We start from the raw sequence: 27,457 nt of genomic DNA, 5'->3' as shown, positions 1-27,457 counted from the left end.
TTAGTATGTTGAAATAGAAGCAAAATCTAACTTCTTAATGAGATATGATCATTTTCTTAACATTTAGTGTAAAATAAAAATTGTTAAATAATTTGTATTCATTTTGCACTCAACAATTTTCAGCTAAATGTAACTCACAATATATAGAGAAATTAAAATAATAAAAAAAGTGATAAAATAAAAATTGAAATAGACCGCAGAAGCATTTACTGCCAACACGAAGAAGAATTTGTTAAATTAAATTTTTAGTGATCAAAGAGTAAAATTATTAAAATAATTTATATTATTTTGTTGGTTCTTTCCTCATTACTCCTAATTATTTGTTATTGTTCCTAACTGATGAGTTATTTTCATATTAAATTGAATAAATAATGTGGAATAGTATCTCTTTACAATTCTTCATATTATATAGTGTGTTTTTATGCTCTAATTCTCAAAATTCTTCTTTTGGTTACTTATCTTTTATATTATTAGAAAGCTAAAGAAGCAAGAATTTATTTTTAACGTTTCTTTAAAGAAAACGAGCGATTGTGTAGATACTAAAGCTAAGAAATAAAGTTAAGAGATAAAAAAGTTTAAAAGGCGAAATTGTAAACATAAAAAATTATTTAAAAATCATAAAATTAGACACATATATACATACATAAATGTACAAAGAAATAATTACATTTTAGTTTCTCACATATATATTTTTTTCTTTCTCTTCTTTCTTTTAAGAAAAATAAAAATATTGATTCACGTATACATAAACAACACAAACCTGAATTTTGTAGGCTTACATGTGAAAATTATATCTTTTACTAAGTTAAATTACAAAAGATTTTTCAAAAAGAAATAATAAAATTTATTTTACACCCGTGCGAAGCCCGAATAAATTCACTAGTTGAAAGAGTATAATAGTATGAAGTTGCATTTTAATATTACTATTAAATATTATTATTTTGCATGGTTTTATGGAAGTTTGGCAGATAGTAGGTGGTTACACCTAATTTTTTACCCTCCACATTTCAAATTAATTCTTAAATTTTTCAAATTTTTTAATAATTTTAAAATATTTATTCTAAGTTTTTTAAAATAAATTTTAACTCTACCTTTTGAATTTAGGTGAAATTAATATATTTAGTATTTAATTATACATGATTATATAATTATCAGTTAAAGAAAATGTTTAAGAATTTATTCGGAGTGAAAAGTTTGAAAAATTATAAATATTCCATCTTTCTCAAAGTCGATTGAAAATAAGAATTGACAGCATAATTAGTTTCTTAATTACTGTTATTATTATTATTATTATTATTATTATTATTATTATTATTATTATTATGAAAAAAAAAAGATAAAATGAAAATGCATTTTATTTAATATTTATTTTGAAATTATTAAATTTTGAGAAATTTGTCAATTAATTAAAAGGTAACTTCCTCTCAATTTTATCCAATTAATTCAATTGTGGCCATTTTTATTAATATAAAATGTTACGATTTTTAATTGGATTCCCTTGATTTACCTAATCCTAAACCCCTTTTTAATAACTTTTTCCCCATCTTTTTAATTTTTGGGCCAGCCACCTAAGCCCAAAACAATATCAATAACAATCCACTAGCCAGCCCAATTAAATCATGAGCCCAACAACAAAACTAGGCCCATCTCCCATTCCCTTCGCCCCTTTTATCCATCAGCAACCAAACATTAACAACAAACAAGTTCTCACCAACCCGACCCCATATCTTTTTTCTCCTCTTTTACACCCATTCCATTAACAATACAACAAATTCAACAGCAAAAGCTGCGTACAACCAACAATTTTCAACGCCAACAGCTAACAACTCCTGCTAAATCACCAAAATTCAATCAATAAAGATCCAAAAATCACGGGAATCATCTCTCTCCATCTTATCTCTGCAAATTCTCAGACCTCGAGCCTCTATTCTTGACTTTGATTTTTAAAAAAAATAAAAAAATTATATATATATTTTTTGGTCAAAAACTGATCTGAATCAGGGGTCGTAAATTCGAATCCGGATTTTAGGGGGTATGTCTTTCTCTCACTGGTATTTTCTTTCAACTTGCTCAGCCAATCTCTCATACCTCGCTCAAACGGCTATTTTTTTGAAATTCAAACCAATATTCTTTCTATAAATAGAAGTTGAGAAAAGGGAGAAGAGAAGATTTTGGAGGGAAAAATTAAGGCGGGAGACACGTGCTTCTAATCCTAGGTAACCCAAAAGATTCTTGAAGAAACATACTCAAAAACTCAATTCTGATAAATTCGAATTGAAATTTCTGTGGTGGAAGTCCGTCATCAACTCGTTCCCATTCGTTGCCCGAAAAAAAGGTGAACAGATCTTCCTTTTTTTTTTTCTTTTAGTTGATTTTTCTTCATCGTCTTCTCTCGTAATGGTAACTGTTTCTACTGTTTGCTGTAGAAACTTAAGATTTTCTTATATTTTTTGATGATTTGTTGGTTGTGCTGCTGTAATTCGTGGACTGCATCTCAATATATTTTGTTATTTGTGATATTCGGTTGCATGTCGGATTTGCGAAATTGTTTATTCTTTTCCTTGTTTGTTGGGAATAAAAATTCGCTTTGCAACTGTGGCTTCCTTCACTAGTAAGTATATTTTGTTAAAAAGGAAATCTGCTTCATTTGTTTCTCTGTATTGCTTGGAAAATAGTGGCTTGAAAGTTTTCTTATTTTCCTTTTTCCATATTGGTTATTAGTGTTTATTAGATTTACTTTGTCCCGGGTTTTGTTAGTTGAAATAGAGTAATGTCTCTCTAAAGTTGGCACGATCATAATCAATTTTGCTTCATTTGATCCATCTTCTACGTAAGCTCTAATTGATGTCCCGTGTTTATATTCAAGAAGTACCCCAAATATGTTGCTTCAGTAAACAGAACAAGGAATTAGTTTGGTTGGCTAAGCAATATTAGTGGTGTCATAGGACTATTTAAAAGAGCAATAGTAGCTTCTCACTAGTTACACAGAAAAATGAAAAAGAAAAATCAACTAAGGATACTGTTCAAGAGTGTTTCACATTGTTCAAATTGCCTCCTATATTATTTTGGGTATTTGTTTATTTCATTGGTTGACTTTCAATGTTAAAGTTGGATCAAGGCTTATTTTCCTTACACGGTTCTATAGCCAAATTAGACAACATTCTTCGTTTACTCATTATTATTCCCGCTCCACCCTCTCTATTCGTTATTAGTATTTATGTCGTTTAAAATGGGATATTGTCTTGAAATTGCTACACCATTTTACTTCATACAAATTGACTAGATTTAATAAATGGATATGTATGAATAACAAATTTTTACGTTGCTTTCTTGATTAGTTATATCAGTACTATTTGAATAAATTCTAATCTTTATATTTTTTTTATGCATGTGAACCGACTTGAGTCTCAACGGGATCCATTGCCCTTGCATTTCCTCGGGATCAAAAACCATCTTTATTTGAGTCAAAAAATTTCGTCAAATCTGCATAGGGACTGGTATACATTTGTATACAGCAGATATACAAAAATGCAACAGCAACAGGGCTGATATACAGAAAATATACACCAGATATACATAAACACAGCAGCAACAGTACTAATATACAGTCAGTATACAACTGATATACACTTCCGATCAAGCCCAAAACTGGGCAGCTTCATTAATGGGCCAATTGAGGGCCCAATTTTAATTCTTGCATCATTTTTGTAACTTGTATTGTTTATTTGTGCTAACCAACATATTAAATTAACTAATCTAGATAAATACCCTAAGTCATTACCATTTTATTTTATCACGTATTTTAGTCGATTCATGATCTTCTCACTTAATATAACTAAATAGTCTATTTGAATTAAAAATAACTCTTTTCAAACTCAAGAAACTAATTTTTTTTTTTACTTATAAATTTCAACTTGTCATTTTTTTTATTCAACATTCTCTTAACATTTTTCCAAAGTAATATATCTAATATAATCAACTTTTTTTAAAAAAATTAATAATAAGAAAATAAATTCATAATCCTCTTCTTTTAGCAAAATCCATTTCCCTTTTAAGCCTGAAAAACTAGAACTTAATTCAATTCAAATAAACTGTCTTCTCCTTTGAATAAGTAAGTGTCATTTCTTTAAAATGTTTAATAAATATATTCTATAAAATCAAGTCTTTGTAAAAATTAGTCACTTTAACCAGTCAAGTTACTTCTTTTTGGTATACCGTATTAAACGGACGCTCCTAAGTGTCTTAAAAATCTTTTTAGGGCGTTAATTGAACTCTTACCCATTATCTCTAGTTTTTAAAGGTTTATTTTTGTTTTTTGAACCTTTGAAACTCTTTTAAATTTTTTCTTGATTTTTTTTTTCTATAAAAATCAAGTGGCGGCTCTGTAAATTTTCTTAAAATTATTTCGAAATTTTCTTAAATATTTTGAAATAGTCTTAAAAGGTCAAAACCATTTTTTCGCCAGAAATGAAGTCCGAAAATGGATAAAACAGTGGGAGTTTTTATTATTGTCATTATGTAACATCTTTGGTCAGTTTTTTTGTAAAATACATTCAACAATTATCACTTCAATTGCTAGTTACTCTTGAAAGAGTTAATGGTCTTTGTTTTGCTGTAAACCACTCACGTTGCATAGCTGATTGTTCACTTTAAATTTTCATTATTTTGTCTTTTTAATCACAATATTTAGTGGGCTATACTGTGAATATAAGTTTTATGTAACTCTTTTAAGTTTCACTCTTTATTCCTCAATTACTCTACTCTTTTATGTGGTATCACTCATGTAACTCTTGTAACTCATGAAAAATCAAAGTCATTGATCTTCCCTCTTTACTACCATCATTCATTCTTCCTGATCATTGCACAGAAGATTTCTTCACCTATAAATAGAGGAAGTCTTGTATGATTTTGGTACACAAACATACACAAGATATTATAGAGTTCACAAAAAAGTTAGTAAAAAAAAGAGTTTGTTAGTTGAAGAGAGGTGTTCTTTTGTGGAGCTTTGAACTCAACTCTTGTCCAGAGTTGTTGTGAGAAGGCTATTGTATCCTAGGGGACAAGTAAAGAAGATTACTGCTGGACCGGTGAAACATTTTGCTGCAGTGGACTTGAATCTCTTTAAGGAGAGCGAGATATCCGCGCCTCAGCCAAAGAAGAAGAAGATATTTTTTTTTTATTTTCTTCACTTGTAATTTTTAGTTGTATTTTTATTATAATTTCACCAATAATTTTAAGAAGATTCAATGGCAACAACTGAAAAATTCGCGGATATCAAGATAGGAGATCTTAACAAGTCATTCTAGTTCAACGGTACTCACTTCAAGAGGTGGAAGGGTAAAGTGTTTTCTACTTAAGTCTTCTCAACGTTTCTTATGTGTTAACTGAGAACAACCCAAATAAAGTAGTTAATTCTTTTATGACCGATGATAAACTTATCTCTCTTCAAGAGAAAGTTGAAAAGTATGATGGTGACTTCTACAAGTGTCGGTATTTTCTTCTTAATTGTCTATCAGATAATTTTTATAATTATTATGATAGTTCTTACTTTAGTGCAAAAAAAATTGGAAAGCCTTGCAGAGTAAGTATGACCCTGAGGAGGCAGGAGCGAAAAAATATGTGGCTAGCAGATTTTTCCATTTTCAAATGGGGGACAAAAAATCAGTGGTAGACTAAGCTCAAGATTTCATAGTGATTGTTGGAGAGCTGTCACGCCCCAAAATCCCATCGGGCCGGACTGGCACCCGAAGCCGAGAAGGCCCGGGAGAACCCGTTCAAATACCTGTACTTTCACTTATATGTCACCAAAAATTTGGACAGCACTTCGTTGCATATAGAAGGGTCTAATTACCTGTATCAGCACAACACGCACAAATATATATATATATATTACTTGGCCGTCGGGGCCACCACATATACAAATATAACATCACTATATAAACTTCCATGACTTTACCCTTTCTTATGTCTACAAAGCCTCTAGGATATACATGACATAACTAGGGTCGGGACAAACCCCCCGCCCACACATGACTCCTGTACAATAACAAAACATAAGGAACCGACTCGGAAAGCTCCGAAGCAAACTGGAGCTCACCAACAATAGCTGTATAACCTGGCTCCTATCTATGCTGTGAATGAGCTGAGGTACCTTTGCCTGCAGCATGAAATGCAGGTCCCCGTGGGGGACGTCAGTACGAAATATGTACTGAGTATGTAAAGCGGTAGATAATCACATATAATATAGGAGCTCAATAGAAATCAGAAACAAGTGAATAAGTCGTAATAGGAGTGGACCACATTTACTAGAACTTGTGACAACCTATACATTGTATTTATTCAATCACTTTACCTTCGTTCTTATCGTCTTTGTAATCATTACTGTACTGTACTGTGACCATTAGGCTGCCTCCAGTACATATCAACTGGGATCGACCCATGCTAGGCTTATGCCCCTGGGATACCACCCATAAACACATAAATAGGGATCGACCCATGCTAGGCTTATGCCCCTGGGATACCACCCGATAAGAGAGAACTTCCATCACTTAGTTCAATTAATCTTTGAGATTGTTATTTCGGTCGCCACCATATTTTTGATACTTTGAAACAATGATACATCAATAGGAACCAAGTAATAGACCTTCTATACAATAACGATGTAATAAAGACTCATTGGTACATCAACAATGTGTTTCAGAATCATCAATATCACAACAATGAAATAGGAGCCTTTTGGTATATCAATGAAACATTTTGACACTTTATAGAATGGAAACAACTTCGTTGGTAACGTAGAACAATACATGTTTTTGGACAACCTCGGAATCTTACTTGATGGAACATTGGTGTTTTCATGCCAAAGAACATTGTTAGAGTATGCTTTACATACCTCGTCGTAGATTAGGATACCAATTCAACACAACTTCCCGCCTTTACAAATCACTTATCTACAATGAAATGTTTGGCATCTAGTATTAGCAACCCAATACCACAATTCTCTTCCATAATTCCATACAACCAATATTTGTAAAGCATTCCAAAAACCAACTTGAACAATAGGTTTATGTGTATATATATATATATATATAATCATCATTTCAATACCACATCATCACACCAAATCCCTTCACAATTAAACATAATCCAACCATGCACAAGAATAATCCAACATCATTTCCAATCATCTTTCAACAACAATCAAATAACACACTTCTTACACTCACATGCATATATATACATATCCATATAAATAACACCAACATAATTTACATCCTTACCATAAAATGGCCCTTTTGATTTCGAAGTCCTGTTGGCACAAATAAGAGGTGCTTCTCGAAGCCCTCGAGACGGTGAACACAACTACGGAATCAATTTGGATTTTCTACGGTTGAATCACAAGATAATTGGAGTTGAAATTTGGCTAAGGTTTCTTAGTCTTCAATAATGGATGATAAATAATGGATATGAGGCTAAGTATATGTATATAATGACCAATTTTCGTTCATGAGGTGATGGAAAATGATCATATTGCCCTTAAAATTTTAAGTAAATCCGAATCTGTCCATGGTGAACTGTTTTGACAAGCTAAAGTAGATCGACCATAACTCTTTTATCCGATATCGGATTTGGGTGAAATTGGTATCGTTGGAAAGATAATTCAAAGGGCTTTCATTTCATATAAAGTAGGACACCCAGTTCGTCCTGTACAAGGAGTTATGATCATTTGAAGTTGATCCCAAAAATCTGTTTTGAGAGGCTAAAGTAAAACGAGTATAACTCCTTACTCATACGTTGGATTTGTATGAAACCAATTGCATTGGAAAGAAGACTCAAAGATCTTTCTTTTGATAGGTCGTATCTCTCCCAGTTCATTATATTAAGGGAGTTATGAGCGTTCAAAGTTGACCCAAAATACTGGCAGGCCTCAGTAGTTTGTGTGCAGGAAATTTTCCTGCACATTTACTATTCACCATATCCCGGCCACCGTTTTATAGTTTCGAACGTGCACGATTATATCCGAAACTTATCCTTTTTTGGAAATCTTTATATCATTGGAAATCTTATTCAATAACCTTCGTATGGAACCATCGACGGGCAAATTCCGGTATAAATAAAATAAAAAATTAATTCCATATAAATAAGACCAATACACGTACTTGAATACGCCAATACATGTACTTGAATACGGGGTGTTACAAGAGCTCAGGTCCGAAGAAGTCAAAATTAGAGATACTCTTATTGTTTGTGGCATAATTAGTAAACTTCCACCTTCGTGGAAGGAATTTCAAAAAACCATGCGCCACAAGCAAAAGGAAACTTCTCTTGAGACTTTGATAATGAGAATCCACACGGAAGAAGAAGCAAGGGGCCAAGATGCACTTTTGCAAACAGAAGAGAACAACATCACACCGAAGGTAAATTTAAATTCTTCAAATAATGTTACCCCTGAAACTAACAAAAATACTAATTTGAAGCCTAAGAAGAAGAATTCAAGAAAATGATGGTAGACATCCCAAGGACAACAATGGTGAAAACAACCAAGCAAAAAATCAACATGTATAACAAAAAGGATCGTGCTTTGTCTGTGACAAGAATGGGCATATTGCTCGATTTTGCAGATTTTAAAAACATGAGCCTAAACCTCCGGTAAACATTACTGAAGAACCATTTGTGATAGTGATAATAGACATTAACATGATGGAGAATGTTAATGGATGGTGGGCTGACTCTGGTGTAAACCGTCATGTCTGTTATGACAAAGACTGGTTTAAAAATATATATAAATTTTGAAAAGTCCAAAACCATCATGCTTGGAGATTCACACACAACTCAAGTACTTGAAATGGAAGATGTCGAATTGAGTTTTACTTCTGAAAGGGTATTGATATTAAAAGATGTTCTTTATGCTCCTTCTATGAGAAAAAATTTGATGTCTAGTTTTCTTCTTAATAAAGTAGGCTTCAAACAGATTATTGAATTGATCAGTATGTAATTGTTAAAAATAATATTTTTGTGGAAAAGGGGTACGCATGTGATGGTATGTTCAAGTTGAATGTTGAGATGAATAAAACATATGTTTCTGTTTATATGCTTTCTTCTACTAATTTTTTGCATACTCATTTGTGTCATATAAATGATCGTTATGTAGGAATCATGAGTAGTTTAGGACTAATTTCAGTGATCAAAAAGAACTTTGAAAAATGTGAGGCTTGTAATAAAGCCAAAATCACAAAAAGGCTGCATTTTCAAGTTGAAAGAAAAACTGAATTATTCGAATTAGTTCATATTGATATTTGTGAACTTGGAGAAAGTTTAACTCATGGAGAAAATAGATATTTTATCACTTTCATTGATGATTTTTCTAAGTTTGCATATGTTTACTTAATGAAAAATAAAAGTGATGCGTTTGAGAGCTTTAAAATTTTTCTCCATGTAGTTAAAAATCAGTTTAATAGAAAAATAAAAAGTATAAGAAGTGATAGAGGCAGTGAATATGAGTCACATGAGTTCAATTATTTTGTTAGATCATTGGGTATAATTCATGAAACTACTCCTCTTTATTCCCCCTCATATAACGGTATAGCGGAAAGAAAAAATAAAATTTTGGTTGAGTTAACTAATGTCATGTTAATTGAGTCTAGTACACCTTTAAGTTTTTGGAGTAAAGCTCTTTTGGCATCTTGTTATGTGTTAAATCGTGTGCCTCATAAAAAGATCAAACTAACACCTTTTGAGTTATGGAAAAGTCATAAGCCAAACTTGGGATATCTAAAAGTTTGGAGTTGTTTAACCTATGTAAGGTTAATGGATCCTAAAATCTCTAAGTTGAGTAAAAAAGTTACTACTTGTACTTTTCTTGGTTATGCGTCAAATAGTATAGGCTATAGATTTTTTAATCTTGAAGATAGTGTGATAATAGAATCAGGTGATGCTATTTTTCATAAAAATAAATTTTCTTTTGATTCTAAAAATAGTGGAGGTCTAAGGACTAAAGAAAATATTTTGTCACTACCTAGTTCTTCTACTTCTACTTTAAAAAATAAAGAAAATGATGATTTTGAGTTAAGAAATAAACGAGCTAGAGTAGAAAAAGATTTTGGTCTTGATTATTATGTTTTTAAAATTTGAAGATGACTCACTCACTTTAAAAGAAACTTTTTCTTCACATGATGCTATTTTCTTGAAAGAAGCTGTAAACGATGAAATGGAATCACTAATTTCCAATAAGACTTGGAAGCTAGTTGATTTACCAGCGAATTGTAAAATAATTGGATGTAAATGGGTCTTACATAAAAAGTTAAAACCGGATGAATCTATTGATAAATACAAAGTTAGGCTAGTGGCTAAAGGTTTTAAACAATTAGAAGGCCTAGAATTTTTTGATACTTTTTTACCGGTAACTAGAATTACATCCATAAGACTTTTAGTTGCTATTGCAGTTTATATACAAATTCATCAAATGAATATAAAAACTGCTTTTTAAAATGGAGACTAAATGAGGAGATTTACATGGAATAACCCGAGTGTTTTGTTGAGGCTGACCAAGAAAGCAAAATGTGTAAACTTAATAAATCTCTATATGGCTTAAAACAGGCACCAAAACAATGACATAAAAAGTTTGATTCCTACATGATTGATAATGGGTTTGAAACAAATGAGTGTGATAAGTGCATATATCATAAGTTTTGAAATAATTCACATGTTATCTTTTGCCTATATGTTGATGATTTATTGATCTTTAGCTCTAATATGAATGTTATTGGAGAAACTAAAAATATTCTTAGAAGCCATTTTGATATGAAAGATCTTGGTGAGGCAAATTTTATTCTAGGAATAAAAATTACTAGAACATGTGATGGAATTTTCCTTGGTCAGTCACATTATGTTGAGAAAATATTGAAAAATAATAATTTCCTTGATTGCAAGCATCTTGTAACTCCATTTGATTCTAGTCTTCACTTGTTTCCTGTTGAAAGTGAAAATGATGTTATAAATCAAAAGAAATATGCTAGCATAATTGGAAGTTTGAGATATGTGACTGATTGCACTAGGCCTGATAATGCATATGCAGTAGGAGTACTTAGCAGGTTTACTAGCAAGCTAGGTAATGAACATTGACATGCTTTAACTAGAGTAATGACATATTTAATTGGAACGAAAAATTTTGGTTTGTTCTATAAAAAATATCTTGTTGTACTTGAAGGCTTTTGTGATGCGGATTAGAACACTTTATCAGGTGATTCCTTCTCCAATACTGGTTATATTTTTACTTTGAGTGGTGATGCTATTTGTTGAAAGTCTAAAAAGCAAACTATAATTGCTAACTCAGCAAACTATAATTGCTAACTCTACCATGAAAGTTGAACTAATTGTTTTATCTTCACCTAGTGAGGAAGCAAATTGGTTGAAAGATTTATTATTTCAAATACCTTATTTTGAAAAAAATAATTCCTCCTATTTTAATTCATTGTGATAGCAATGCTGCAATTGGTAGAGTTCAAAATCATTATTACAACGGTAAATTCAGATCTATACGGAGAAACACAGTAATGTAATATCATATTTGACAAATGGTACCACTAATATTGATCATGTCAAATCTTGTGATAATCTTGCAAATCTGTTGACTAAGGCCTTATAGCAAGAGAAAAGGTCTGGAGCACATCGAGGGGGATAGGATTAAAGCCTATTGAAGCTTGAGTCATATGTGAGAAAACCCAACCTGGGGACTAGAGATCATATAACTAGGTTCAATGGGAAAAATGAATCACATGATGACTTGTTGTAAAAAATGTACTGTTTTTTTATCCCTCCCTATGATGTGAGTGCATTTGCCTGTAATGATTGTGAGGTTGAGTTTTAAGAAACTCTTAATGAAAATCTGTAGATCGTATGAATGGGATGCTAAAATTACAGGAGCACTCTCGGCGGATTTCACCTCTGTGAGTGTGGAGGTAGGCCGCTTCCTATGAGAATAAGGCTCATTCTCAAATGGTACTCATTAAAACTGGAATAACACAAGGCCGTAACGTGTTAGCTATAAAACTCATGTCAACACCTTGACTATTAATTGTAAGCAGTAAATTTTTATTTTCCTTAAGCAGTCATAGTTCAAGTCTGAGACCACTACGACTCTGGAGTAAAAATTGTTGTTTTATTAAGTGAAGGTTCAATGCAGAGCACGCCTTCATTTTGCATGTTAGTCTTCCTTCAAGTAGTAGACTCTTTTGTTAATATTAAAATGAGTGGGGGATTGAAGTTGCATTTTAATAGTATTATTAAATATTATTATTTTACACGATTTTTTGGAAGTTTGGCAGATAGTGGGAGTTTTTATTGTTGTCATTATGTAACATCTTTGGTCAGTTTCTTTGTAAATACATGCAACAATTATCACTTCAGTTGCTAATTACTCTAGAAAGAGTTAACGGTCTTTATTTGGCTGTAAACTACTCACGTTGCATGGTTGATTGTTCACTTTCAATTCCCATTATTTTGTCTCTTTAATCACAATATTTAGTGGGGTAGAATGTGGATATAAGTTTAATGTAACTCTTGTAACTTTCACACTTTATTCCTCCGACCAAACCCATTGATAGACCCTCAAATTTATTTCGAAAATTCACTTAGATCCCTTAGCTAAGGCTTGTACCTATCAGGTCCCTAAATCCCCCAAATTTTATTTCAATTGGACATTTTTTGCCCATATGGCACTGCGCGTGCGGTGCACTCGCAGGAGATGTGGGAGGTATATTTTTTTACTAAATTACGAATAGAAATGTGCCAAGTGGCACTGAGGGCCCCAAAAAATATTAATTAAAAATTTTATATTTAAATTATTTTATTAATATAATTTTTAATTATTATAATTTCTTAATTTTTTTTTAAAAAGCACCCCACTCCCCTATGTCATCTTCTTCACAGCCCCCCACCCCCACCTTCACCCCCACCCTACCCCTGCATCTCCACCCCACCCCACTTCAGCGTTTCAACCCTACCCCACCCCGCGTCTTCATCGTCACCCCACTTCCACGTCTTTAAATAAACAAATTCTTTTTAATCCACCATAATTATTTTCATTTCTTGAAAAAATTTAACAAAATTCACTTTTTTTTCCTTCACTAGTGTCACCATTTCTTGAAAAATTACTACAAATTTCAATAAAGATCATTTTTTTCTCCAAGAAAGATCACTTTTATCACCATTTTTTTTTTCCTCCACAAGAAAGATCACTTTTTTCTCTATTAATATCACCATTTTATGAGAAATTTCAATAAAGATAGTTTTTTTCTAGGCTATCTTTTGAATTCTTGAAGTAGATTTAAATAAAAAAAAAAATTGTGTGTGTGTTTTTGAGGTTCACGGAGAAGCAAGGTTCACTTTAATGGAGAAAAGGTTGGGGAGTTTTTTATTTTCATTTTCTAAAAAAATTTATAATTTTTTTTTAATATTTAGTTTTTTATTTTTAATTTTTAAATAATTTTATAATTATTTTTTAATAATTTAGATCCTCAATGCAAATTTTTATTTTCATTTTTTAAAATTTATAATTTCTTTTTAATAATTAGTTTTAAATTTTTATTTTTTAAATAATTTTATAATTATTGTTTAATAATTGGGATCCTCAATGCAATTTTTTATTTTTATTTTTTTAAAAATTTTATAATTTCTTTTAAATAATCAGTTTTTTATTTTTATTTATTAAATAATTTTATAATTATTTTTTAATAATTTGGATCCTCAATGTTATTTTTTATTTGCATTTTTTAAAAAATTTTATAATTTATTTTTAATAATTAATTTTTTTATTTTTAAAATAATTTTATAATTTTTTTTAATAATTTGGATCCTCAATGCAGTTTTTTATTTATAAAAATTTTATAATTTCTTTTTAATAATCAATTTTTTTTTTTATTTTTAAAATAATTTTATAATTATTTTTTAATAATTTTGATCCTCAATGCCATCTTTTATTTTCATTTTTTAAAAATTTTATAATTATATTTTATTTTTAAATAATTTTATAATTATTTTTCAATAATTTCTTTTTTTAATTTATAATTTCTTTTTAATAATCATTTTTTTTATTTTTTAAATAATTTAATAATTATTGGACCCACAATAATACTTGTCAGCTTCCAATTAGTCCTTTTTGCCACATCATCGCGTGTGTGCAACACACACTTTGTGCTTTTAACTGATTGGGAAAAATACTTAATTGAAACAAAATTCGAGGGGTTTAGGGGGCTGATAGGTACAGGCCTTAATTGAGGAGTTTAAGTGAATTTTTGAAACAAGTTTGATGGTCTGTCGATGGGTTTCGCCTTATTCCTCCATTACCCTACTCTTTTATGTGGTATAACTCATATAACTCTTGTAACTCATGAAACCTCTAAGCCATTGATCTTCCTTCTTTACTATCATCATTCATTCTTCCTGATCATTGCATGGAGAATTTCTTCACCTATAAATAAAGGTAGTAGTATTGCATGGTTTTGGTACACATGCATACACAAGATAGTATAGAGTTCACAAAAAAGTTAGTAAAAAAAGAAAGTTTATTAGTTAAAGAGAGGTGTTCTTTTGTGGAGATTTGAACTCAACTCTTGTCCATAGTTGTTGAGTTGTTGTGAGAAGGCTGTTGTATCCTAGAAGGGATAAGTCAAGATGATTACTGCTGGACCGGTGAAACATTTGCTGCAGTGGGCTTGAATCTCCTTAAAGAGAGCGAGATGTTCGCGCCTCAGCCAAAAAAGAAGAAGATAGTTTTTTTAATTTTCTTTACTTATAATTTTCAGTTGTATTTTTATTGTAATTTCACCAATATAGTAGAAAATATATAACCTTTATTTATATAGATAAAAATTAATTTATAATAAAAATAATTAAGATTTTGTTTATTCCTTAAAATAGCCATTAGATCATTTTCTTTCCTTTTCTTTTGTTTTTAAGCAGTAACAAAACACTTTTTTGTGTGGCCCTTTTTATGAACCTGAAATAGTTGTTCAATTATAAATTTCTAATATTTGTATTGCTACTGATTCTGTAATGCTAGCAACCGCATGCAATGAGGATACGGATCCCAGTACTAATCGAAAGCTGGGGGATCCACAGGTCAGCCATGAAGGGAGAATCACAAAGAAAGTTGTGGATATGCTAGCAAAGGAGGGCAGAAAGATGGAATCGCATCACTTTTTTTTAAGAATGAACAGTTCTCCCATTATTTATTTTGTAGGACTTTTCAAATAGATAAAGAGGTAACTTCTTTTGTTGTACCTAATAGGCTCGTAATCTTGAATATTAGTAGTAATTTTTGTACTGTCGAACTATCTCCTTTTAAATAAAGAAAAGCTATTTATTGAATAAAAAAACACTTTTTGTGTTGTTTCTACGGGGTTGTTTAATTTTAAGAAAGTTGCATAAATAGTTGTAGTGTATATATAACATATTGATATTGAATTAATAATGTATAAACATGTTTTGATATTGTATAAAATGGGCATAAACATGTATACATGATGTACAAATAATTATGTAATGTAAATACTGCTATACATGTATAACAGTACTTTTCTATTGTCATAAAATCTTCGGATAAATGCTATCACTATAGAGAGATTTGATGTACTTAAATTTATATTTTTAAAGCATAATTAATAAGACTAATTTGATAAAATAAATTCCTAAAAAATATTTTCTTAAGGAAAGTGCTAAGTCATTTAGGATCAATTATTTTGAAATGGAGAAAGTAGTGGGTAAGGGTGAGATTTAAGAGAGGCGTTTGAGCATGAAAACATTTTGGAGTTGGAGTTGACCGTGAAATATTGGAGTTGTTTTTAAATTTAGGTCAAACACATCAGCAGGCTCCTCAACCTAGCACGGTCTTTCAAAGTGACACCTAAAGTGGACGTTGTTTATTTTAAGCACGTAAAGTAGTCATAAATTGTGTCACTTTGACACCTTTTAATGACATTACAAAGTGAGTGTAGAACACACTTTTGGGCGTGTGACAATATTATTTTAGCCCTTTTCATTTAATTTTATCATCTTCTTCCTCATTTTTTTATCTCACTATTTTCTACCATTTTTTCAAACTCAAACTCTTTTAATGGTACTCAAAAACTTCCTCCATCTCTTAGAGAATAATTCATCTGAATGTTTTTTTTATATCACTTCTAACAATGTAATCTAAAATATGAAGAAAATATTGTATGCATATTATTTATGTATTTTGTTGCGCCTCGTATTTTATAACACTTGTTCCAAGGGTATTAAAGTAGCGAGTCAAGAATCTTACTGGGTTATATTTATATATTGCTCACTCCTTACTTATATGTCTACAGATACCGTTGCAGAGGGAGAGACCAGAGGTTGACAATTCGTACGTTTGAGTTCCATTGTTGAGGTGAGCTTTCCCATTATATTGTTCGTGGAGGTTGTCATTCAACTTTAGATCTTTTTAGATTATGTTTCTTTTCGTTGAGTTTACATGCCCAAAAATTGAACTCATGTAACTCTGTTTAGATGCTCTATGATCTTAGTGTGGAATTTGGGCTAAAGGTTTATTATTTGAAGTATTGTTGTATCTATAAATCGTTATATGATGCCTGGTTGAATAATTATTGTGTGTTTAATGGGTATTTTATCCGTTTGGAGATGCATATGTTTTTATCTCGGTGTCTACAGACATTGTGAATGTATGGGAAATTGATTCTCCCGGAAAGTGGTGTTAGCAGGAGTCAGTCACACACAGGAGTTCATTTTGAACGTGACAAAGTTGTCTAAAAATATATCTACGAAAAAAGCTAATAAAATTAAGTTACTAATTCTAACATGAAGAATTATATATTGTATCAATGGCATAATTAATTTATAAAGAATATTATTAAAATACAATTTGATCTGCAAGCTTCACTTCGAAGCACCCAATCTTTGTAAATTCAACTCCCAACGATACTTATTTTTCTGTTGTTAAAATTTTCTAAAACAATAGAGGCTCAGATATGCCAACAAAGCTCAAGAAAAAGTGATTCCGACAACGCCAAAGAGATTCACCATAGTTGCAAATGCCTCAATTAGAAAAGCTCGTAAGGAAATGAAAATGTTAACCCCCATGAATAGAGGTTAAAGAAGATGAGTTGGGTGGGGAATAATTTGATTATTTTTTAAAAAAAAATAATTATAGGTGTATATAATGATGTGGCGATTTAAAATGAGTAGGTACAAATCAATTGATCGTTTAATTCAGATCGGAGCTATTGCACCCCACGCATCAGATCTGATGCAAAAATGTGTCCAAGTGACATAGTTTGTAACTGGTCTAGGTGCTTAAATTGGACGTTTTTCATTTTAGTTACTAAAATGAAAGTTCATGTCAAATTGAGGGACCTAATGATGTGTTTGGCCTTAAATATGTCACTAATTTTTTAACTGAATTTCTACTTTTACTTATCATTTTTGACATATCAAGAAGAGATAATTTTTTTCTTATTTTACCATTAATATTAATTGTGTTTTCTTCAAATAGTTTCAAGATTCAATATAAACATCATTTAATTGAAACATTATAATAAAATAATTATCCTATTAATTATTATTTTAGTAAATATGCTATCTCAATTTGTGACGAGTAAAATCGAATGGAGAATCGAAGAGAGTAATAATAAGGGTGAGATTTAAAAGAATGAAATAGTAGGAATAGAAGGATGAAAAGAAGAAATATACGTATTTAGGTAGAGTGTGAGGACTAAAAAGTGTAAAAGGACGGAGAACCCTAAGGGTCATTTGGTGTGAGGTATAAGCATAAATAGTTTTGGGTTTAAGTGAGATTATTTTTTATCATATTTGGTGTGAGGTGTTAATTGGTACCAAGATTATTTATTCCACCATTTACACCACAGTAATGAGATAAGTAATTTCATATATATGATGGAATAACTAATTCGGAATAACTAATCCCGAAATAACTAATATCGAAATTAGTTATTTTGGGATAACTTTCTGTCAACCAAATGACCCCTAAAAGATCTGATATACATTGTTATTTTGATCTAACGACCCCAGAGATCGTTTGATAAGTGTATAAAAATAATGTAAAATATGGTTTGTGTTAGTAATGCTTGCGTTAGCAATGCTTGCATTAATTATGCTTGTATTTTTCTTATGCATTGGTTGGTTTGATATATTAAAAATAAAATAAATTAAATAATTTCTTAAAAGAAATTACAAAAATATCCTCCATATATATGTTGGAAAGGATGTAAATTCTTTTTTTTTAGAAATAATAATGTCTTTAATCATGTCAATGCATGTATTGGATCCATTGCATTATTAATACCATGAATTTTTAGGTATTAATAATAAACACCTTAATACATAATAGAGTATTAATTATACATAGGTGCAAAAGTATACCAAATAAGATACTAGTGATATACATTAAACTGATGCATGCGTGTTTTTCAATACAGCAAACGACCCCTTATACAATGTTATTTTGGTCTGATCGCATTGTTGTCTTCTCTGCTGCGGCAAAATCACAAGGCACTTTGAGGTTAGATAATGAGCCACATTATATGGACTACCATTTGGCCTACAGCAGCAAATAAAGAATATCATTCAACCAACATAACAATATAAGGAAATATTCGAATAACGATCTCTACAGGATCAATGTCTCGCCTCTCAGAGACCAATAATACTTGTCCCTCGAGAGTGACAACTTAGGGATATAAGCATCTTCAAGAATTCACTTTAGTAATGGTTCAAGCATCAATTTAGAAAATAAAATCAATGGAAAATACAGCCATGAAAATCTCAACAGAGAATCATTAAGCTAAGCATATGCAAAAACTATTCTTGAGGAAATAAATGGTCGGCTCGATAACAAAGTAAACATTGCTTAGGTGAAAAGAGGCGCATTAATTCATGATGAATAGCTAAAATTAGAATACGGTAAATATAAGGTAGAATGGCTTCCTTAAAGTATAACGAATGCTAAATAAAGAAAAAAATTCAAAGAATCCTAAATCTAACACACTACAATTTTTTTTTGGCTTCCTAACGTATAATAGACACTAAATAAAGGAAAAAACAAAGAATCCTAAACCAAATACAATATAAATTTTTAAATAAGGTGAAAGTCTTAAATTACATATATTTTAAATAAGGTAAAAATAATTTATAGTAAAGTAAAAACTAATTTATAGTTAGCAGGTTTCAAAGTCCCAAATCAAAAAAAATAATTAAATTATTTATTTTTAAATATAAAAATAGGGAAAAAATGATTTTGTCTAAAGTGAAAACGTTTAATGAAGGACAAAAAGTTCAAATCACTTTTTTAAGAAATTTCATACTTTAAATATATTATAGATATAAATTATAGATTATAGATATAGATTTACTTCTCTCTCTTCTCTTATTGAGATGCATTTTATTATTTATAAAATAATTTAACTATTGAAATAACAATAATTTTGAAGATATCAGAAAGTTAGAAATAAAAAGTAAAGATTCGTAATCTTACTTTTAGAGTAAAGGTAGGATATATAGAGGAAGAAAAAGAAAAAAGAAATATAAACAAATACTAGAATAAAGGATAGAGACAAAATTAACAATAGAAAATTATTTAGATGATGATGAAAAGTTAGAAAAGAAAAAGATAAATATGAATAAAATGTCAAAAAAAAAAAAAGATATAGAATTGAAGAAGAATTTTCCGAATATAAATTTACCTTTTAGTGAAAGCAAGAAGAAAATTAAATTCTTAAATACATATATTTAAATTGTATTAAATTTATAAAAAAAAAGTGCATTATGAAACTTTTTCTTCCTAATTTTTATTTTCTTAAAAATATAAAAGTCATAAAATTTAAGGACTTATAATAAATTAGATGCACCCAATATTTTTAAAAATTATTTATTAATTTGACAAGGTATTTTATGATTGTGCGAAACACGATCAAGTTCTCTAGTTTATTATATATACAAATTTAACATGTAATGTACTTCTGGAGACACCTTCAGTGCTTAGAACTTAAAAACTCAATTTTAGTACTTGCAGTCGTTTGATATTGTATTTTAAAGATATACATGGTTATGTTCATTTCATGGCTTTAGTATGAAAGTGAAACTTCTGCAGTATTTGGTATCTTTGGACTGTCTTAACCCAATATCAAAGCCTATGATTTATGAAAACGAGTATGGTTATGGTGAAATAATTGTGCAAAGTTTGCTTTATTATTTTTACCGGTAAGTAGAGACACATGCACGCAAGGAACTTCAGTGGTCATAAATACTCCAACTATGATTACAAGGCAGAAAAGCTTTCAAATGTTCTGAGTTCTGCTTCAATGCAAATCATATAACATGGACCATCAAAACCGTTTGTGCTAGGATTCTGGATTAAAAATTATATACATTGTTGGTGTGAGAACTTTTAATACTATGACGGTACTACAACCTTTGGTAGCAGGTTATACAAAATGAAAGAAACCGAAGGCATTGCAAGGCAAGCCTTCATGTGTTGAAGCAATACTCTCTCCTGTCCACAACAGAAATATCAAAACTACCCAAACAGGTATATTTATTTATGATTATGAATAGCTAAATTCATAATTCCCAACAATCATGATATGATAAAATAAATTCATATTAGTTACTTTATAGTATAATTATTTGAAGAATAATATGTTAAGAAGTTTGTTAGCAAAGTGGAAACGAAGAAAAATTCCTAAGAACTATACCATCCTAAAGGTGAAACCAATGAGGCAAGAAGCCGTGGTGGGGAGTAACCAGAGTAGAGGCGCTGTTTAAGGGAAAAAGTATCCAAATTACCATGCTAATAGTGACCAAAGAACATGTTATTTAAGAATAATCTAGTATATAGTAATCTAAGATGACTATATTTTGTTATATATATGATTGGAGGGAATATTTTGAAAATAGCAATTTTATGAAAATGAATAATTATTTATCTGATGTGATGGTAGATAAATTTAAAATACTTATTTTGTATGCACTTAAAGATATAAAAGTAGTAGATATAAGAAAAATCATATTAGAAAAAGCATTTGATAAATATTATATGACTAGAGTAAATTATATATCATACCTGCCTAACTACTTTTACAAATACTTACCATGATAAATTACATAAAATTTTTAGAAAAAGATATGAGCAACATACAGTTAATAGAAAAACAGATGAAACTAAATTTAGACAATTACATGAAAACTAAAGAGATAAAATAAATAGAATTTCTTAATAAAAATATGCAAGAACTACTAAGGCTAAAACAAACAACTAAAAAATATTATAATAAAATATTTAATCAATTTTAAAAAATAGATCATCTTAAAGTCTTAATCTTATATATATTTAGAGATATAGAAATTATAGATATTAAGAGAATAAAATTAGAAAAAGTATTAGACTATGAAATTGAAACCATAAATTGGATAGAACAGTTATACCTAGATAATTACCCAGAAGGATATTATTCAGATTAAGAGATGTTAGAATATATTAGAAAAACTAGAGAAAATCAACATAATCTAAATAAAGAAATTAATTATAGAAACCGAATTAGAAAAATAATGGAAAAACTAAAAGAAAAATTAATATGGATAGAAGAAAACTTAAAAAATTTAGAAAAAAGTCCATGTGATAGTTTATATAATTTAAAAAACTCACTACGAGAAGAGCAACACAAGATAATAAATAACATTGAAAATCTAGAATTAGATATACATTACAGTACAATTAGGATAAATTATTATACAGAAATTTGTAACTCTACAATTACTACAGGATAAAATAATAAACCATACAAATTAATAATACATCTTACGAAAAGAATAAATCAATAAAAGATATTGAAACAAAATTTAAGAAATATTCACACACATAGAAAAATAGATTCATCATACATATAATAAATCTATTTCATAAGACAGTTTTCTAATTTTTGTGTAATTTTTTCACTTCCTTTTATCCAATCAATTTTCTTTCTTATTTTATTATTAACTCTTTTTGCTCTTACTTTCTGTTTACATAGTGTTGTAAACCACCAGTCTGTTCTAGTTATTATATGTGAATATAATTTATCTAAAAACGACATTTCTAAAAGTATATCTTTTGATGTTAGTTCATAATTATAAACTTCTTTTATTGTTAATATCTTATCTCATACTTGTATTTTTACATTCCTAGCTTTATAAGTAATTAGGCTTCCTTCATTATTAAATCCTTTAACTATTATTGGTGTTTTTAATTTATCCCATTTACTTTCTGGTAAGCAATAATATCTACATAAATTAGCTTCTGCTCTTGTATCTATCATGGACGTATAATATCTACTGTAATTTCTTTCTACTACTATCTTCATTAATACATATATTTTCATTTTATGTTAAGGCTCTTCTTAAGAATAATTTCTCTTTGTTATATGTTAAGGTTAATTGTGTATGTTCTATATTATATGGTTTTACTTGTTCTAGCCATTTTATTACTAATATTATATCTGTTTTTTGCATTTCTTCCTTTACTTCAAATTCTATTTTTATTTTTCTAATTCCTATTATTATTTTTTTTTCTGCTATATTTTTACTATTTATTAAACTTCTTGGTAGATCTGGACACATATCATTATCAGTTTTTATTTCTTCATTTTTTACTAGATATTTTGCTATATAATTTTCTTCTTGTCCTGTATTTAAGAGTATTAAATATTTTTTTTCATTTATTTTTCCTGTTATGTAATATTGGTTTAAATTACTTGTTGAATTTATTTCATAACTTGTTCTTTTTGATGAGCTTGATGATTCTGTTTTTTCATTAGCTATTCTTTTCGTTGGACTTATTCTATCATTTACTATTTCTAAATTTTCTTCTATATCTATGTCTCTATAGCTATAATCATTATAATCTATTGTTTTTACAATTTGGTCGAATGAACTTTCTATTCGTATTTTGTTAATCTTATTTTTTTTTGTTATTTTATGTTTTGTTGTTAATACATATAAATTTTTGCATCTTGTTGTAAATATTTTACTCCCTAGGGTTAATTCTATTCCTGATATTTTCCAATATAATACGAGTGATTTATCTATATTTTTATCTGTTACCGCTACTGAATAATTTGCACTTATTATAAATTAAAATTTTTGGTATATTAGATTTCCTTTTACGGTAGTTATTATGCTTTTTTCTATAGGTTTTATAATTCTATCATCTGCTAAATATAATTCTATTGGTGTATCTATTCCTTCTCTAAAACATGCTTTTATTAATATCTCTGTACCTCCAAGGTGTACATATTTTATTGGGTCTCCTTTACATTTTATATCATTTATTTCTTTATTAATTATTTTTTTTGTTACTAGTGGTATACTAGCTTTGCCTTTTGCATATCTACAGTCTATTACATGTTCCTTTTGGCATACCACATAATATTCGTCCTTTTTCCTAGTAAAAATATTTTTTATTGTTGGTATTTTAAATATTTTTTCTACACTTAAATCTAATTCTTTTCCTTTTATTTCATCAAATATGTTACTGTCAAATATTATTTTTTGTTCTGTTCCTTCATCATTTAAATATTCTTCCTTTGTTATTATTTTTATATCTTCTTCAGTCATTTGATTCATCTATTTCACTATCTATTTCATTATCTGTTTCGTTTTCTGAAATTTTATATATATTATCCTCACTTTCTAATTCATAATCTATATAATCTATCTACATATATTCTGTATTATCTATTTTTATTTCTGATATTTGTTTATTTTTTGAATTTTTAGGTAATTTACAATCTCTAGCTAAATGGCCTAACTTTCCACAATTATAACAAGTACATTCTTTTATAGATTTCTTCTTTCTATATGATCTTTTGTATTTATAATTTTTTACATAATATCTTTTTCTTGATTTCTTGTATTTATATTTTGATTTTTTATATTTCTTATATTTCTTATGCCTTTTTTTTTCTTATAATATCTTTCTTCACATCCAAATTGGGGTGCTATTTTATTTTTGCAACATGCTAAATTTCTTATCAATGTTTTTTCCATTTTTAATTCTTCTCTATATTTTTCACATAAGTTTCTATACCATTGTTGTAAAAATTTTATTCTTGCTCCTAAAGTATCTACTATTTTTGCTTCTTCCCAACTCTTTATTATCTTTGAACTAAATGGTTCGGGTAATTTATTAAAATATAATTTTCTTATCTCTTTACTTTCTTCTATATTATATGCTCCTTTATAATAATACTCTTTAAATGCGCAAGTATATTCATCTATATAACACATATTATATATTGCTAATTTTAACATTAAATTCCTATTTGTATCTTTTTCTTCATCTTGTTCTTCTTCTATTGTTGTCATACTACCAAATTCATCTTTTATAGCTGTTTCATATTTTTTTAATAATTCTATAGGTGTTAGTTTAGTTGTTGTTGATGATGTTCCTTCTATAGGTTTATTAGTTCTTAATACCTTCTTGCTATTTTCAGTTAAATTTGAAAACCATAATTTCACTGATCCTATTAGTGTTCTTTGTATATATTCTGGTGCATCTGTTATGTTTATATTATTATCTAATAATTGTTTTGTCATATATCCTATCCATAATTGTATTATTTTTTTTGTATCTATTACACAGTTTAGGTCTAAAAAGTTATAATTTTTATTAAATATTTATTTTGGTGTCCATTTATCATATTCATTCTTTAGATTATATTTCTTAAACTTATTCTTATAATATATAGGTTTTCTTATTTCCGATGTTCTAGGTATTATATTTTCATCTTCTTTTTTATCAGGAGTATTTATTTCTGTGTTGGTATTTTTTAAGTTTTCTTCATTAATTACTTCTTGTTTTTCATTGATTTCTAAATTTTTTGTATTTGCTAATATTTCTGTATATGTTTCACTATCTTTTGAATCATAATTATCTGTCTCTTCGATATCTATATTATTTATTTCTAATTCCTTGTTTTTTATTTCTAATTTTTCCTTAAATTGATTTATCTCGTTTAGTAATTTTTGTTCTTTATCTTTTTCTTCTTTTTCCTTTTGTCTTTGTTCATACAAATCTTTTAACATTTGTAGTTCCTTTTCTAATTCAGCAATCCTACTATTTTTAGTTTCTTCTAATCGTATTTCTTCTGTAGTTTGTTGTTTAATTTTTTCTATTTCCTTTTTCCTATCTATTTCTTCATTTTCTCTTTCTATTCTCACCATTGCTGTCAATTTATCTTCTAATTTTAATTCTTCTTTTTCTAACATTAGATATAAATGTTCATCTATTTTCTTATATCTTCTTCCTAGATTAGAAAATACTATTTTTATTTTTAATCCTTCGTGATTTTCATATATTTTTTCATCTATTATAAATTCTTCTTTGTTCATTTTATTGTGAATAGTTCATGTTGATATATATATTCTAAACTATCTATTTGTGATTCTAATTTTGATATTTCATCTTTTTGTGTATTTATTGAGTTTTTACTAACTCCTGCAAATATATTATAATGTAGTCTTTTTATTCTCATTTTTAATTATTTACGTTTTTCAGAAATAATTTATTTTAATTCTTTATATTTTTATACTTTATTCATTCAAACCATTTTTATAATAACTGTCATCAGTTAGCAAGAAAACAAGAAAAAGAAACCAAAGATGATAACTTGGATCTGAACAAAGACAAAACAGATTCTAATAACCACTTTTTTCAACAAAAACAAAATACACGTTTTTTGGGGGGTTAATGGGATGATGGATTTTTGGGTCAAGAATAGCGACAGAGATCCCTAAAGTCAGACACGATAGAATAAGCAAGCAAACAGAGAGAATGAGATTTATGAGAAATTGAAAATAAAACTTACCTCTTCTTGATAGAGAGCAGCAACAGTTTGCTTTCTCCTTTGGCCTTTGGGTCTTGAGTAGTAGCCGAGCTTTGAGCTCTGATTGTAATTCTAAGTATTGAACCTAAACCTAATTAAATGAAGACTCCCTCCCAAGTTTGAGCCGATCGGATCCATAATTATTTATAGGCCAAACCCACACCTCAAACTTGTCCCAAAATTTACACTTCTACCATTCAGCCCCTCAGAGTTCAATTATATTCGAATTCATCACGCATCGAGCTCTATTTGAGGAGAGCTTCTAACAAAGTGTTTATCCATACCCAAGATCGAATCTTCGAACTCTGAATAGTAAGAGAGAGTGTGTTACACAATGCGTGAATGAGTCTCAAATGATAATTTTTCTTTTTTTTTTTGATAAAAAAATCACACTTTAACTTATTTAATATATTTTTAATAATAACAAATTTTAATTTAAAAAAAAAAAATCAGCCCCCCCTTCGACTACCCACTCCCCACATTTTAACTTATTTAATATATTTTTAATAATAACAAATTTTAATTTTTTTGAAAAAAAAGAAAACCAACCCCCCCCCTTTCGACCACCCACCCCACCCCTCACATTTTAACTTATTTAATATTTTTAATAATAACAAATTTTAATTTTAAAAAAAAAAAAAAAAAACCCAAATCAGCCCCCCCTTCGACCTCCCGCCCCACCCCCCACCCCCACAAATACCCCAATCATCTTCTTCATTCTTAGCCATCTTCTTCATTCTTCATCTCTATTTTTTTTTCTTTTTAAATTCTTAACAATTAACAATTTTCAATTAAAAAAAAAAACAGTGAAAGTCATGAGCTTTAGCATATTAATACATTTCTCTTTGCAAACTTGATATATTTTTACGGAGTAAATTTGATTTCGGCTAACTTCATTTTTTCCGGCTAACTTGATATGAATCTAAGATTACTTTATTGATATTATTAAAGAATTCAAATTCTAAGGAACCCACAACACAAGAAGAAGAAAAATAACAATAAATATGAATTAGATTGCAAAAGAAATAGGATTTCTAAAATATGCTGAATTTTTTATTTATTTATTTTCAAAAAATAGAGAAGAAGATGATAAGAGGGAGCGGGGGTCGCGTGAGTGGGGGGAAGGTAGTGGAAAACATTCTTTTATTTTTCTTTTGATTATTGAATAATTAGATATTGAAAAAAAAAATGAAAGATGGAGAAGAAAAACAAGCGGCTGGGGTGGGGTGGGGCGTGGGGGTGGGGATGTTGAAGGGGACCCCATTTTATTTTATTTTTTAAAAAGAATTTATAATTATTTTTTAATAATTATTGGACCCACAATGCCATGTGCCGGCTTTCAATTAGTCCTTTTTGCCACATCATCACGTGTGAATTACACACACTTGAATGTTCTGCTGATTGGGCAAAAAATGCCCAATTGGAACAAAATTATGGAGGTTTAGGGACTTGATAGGTACATGCCTTAGTTTAGGAGCCTAAGTGAATTTAGAAATAAATTTAAGAGTCTATCGATGGGTTTGGCTTTATTTATATATAAATAA

General features: G+C 29.0%; 2 long non-coding RNA genes across 2 annotated transcripts; one reads left to right on the top strand and one right to left on the bottom strand.

Annotated features, from left to right (window-relative positions):
* The first annotated feature begins 1,714 nt into the window (after nucleotides 1–1,714).
* Nucleotides 1,715–3,773, top strand: LOC124887651. The gene is made up of 2 exons (XR_007045479.1): nucleotides 1,715–2,032; nucleotides 2,144–3,773. It is a non-coding gene; the product is annotated as an uncharacterized LOC124887651 (long non-coding RNA).
* A 14,497-nt stretch (nucleotides 3,774–18,270) lies between these two features.
* Nucleotides 18,271–26,286, bottom strand: LOC124887650. Its single transcript, XR_007045478.1, has 2 exons — nucleotides 25,896–26,286; nucleotides 18,271–18,595 (listed from the first exon to the last, which is right to left on the bottom strand). It is a non-coding gene; the product is annotated as an uncharacterized LOC124887650 (long non-coding RNA).
* Nucleotides 26,287–27,457: the final 1,171 nt, after the last annotated feature.

This window comes from Capsicum annuum, chromosome 10 (assembly GCF_002878395.1).
Source record: "Capsicum annuum cultivar UCD-10X-F1 chromosome 10, UCD10Xv1.1, whole genome shotgun sequence".
Classification (NCBI taxonomy): Eukaryota; Viridiplantae; Streptophyta; class Magnoliopsida; order Solanales; family Solanaceae; genus Capsicum; species Capsicum annuum.
Note: the sequence above shows the minus strand (reverse complement) of the source record. Positions and strands in the feature narration are given on the sequence as shown.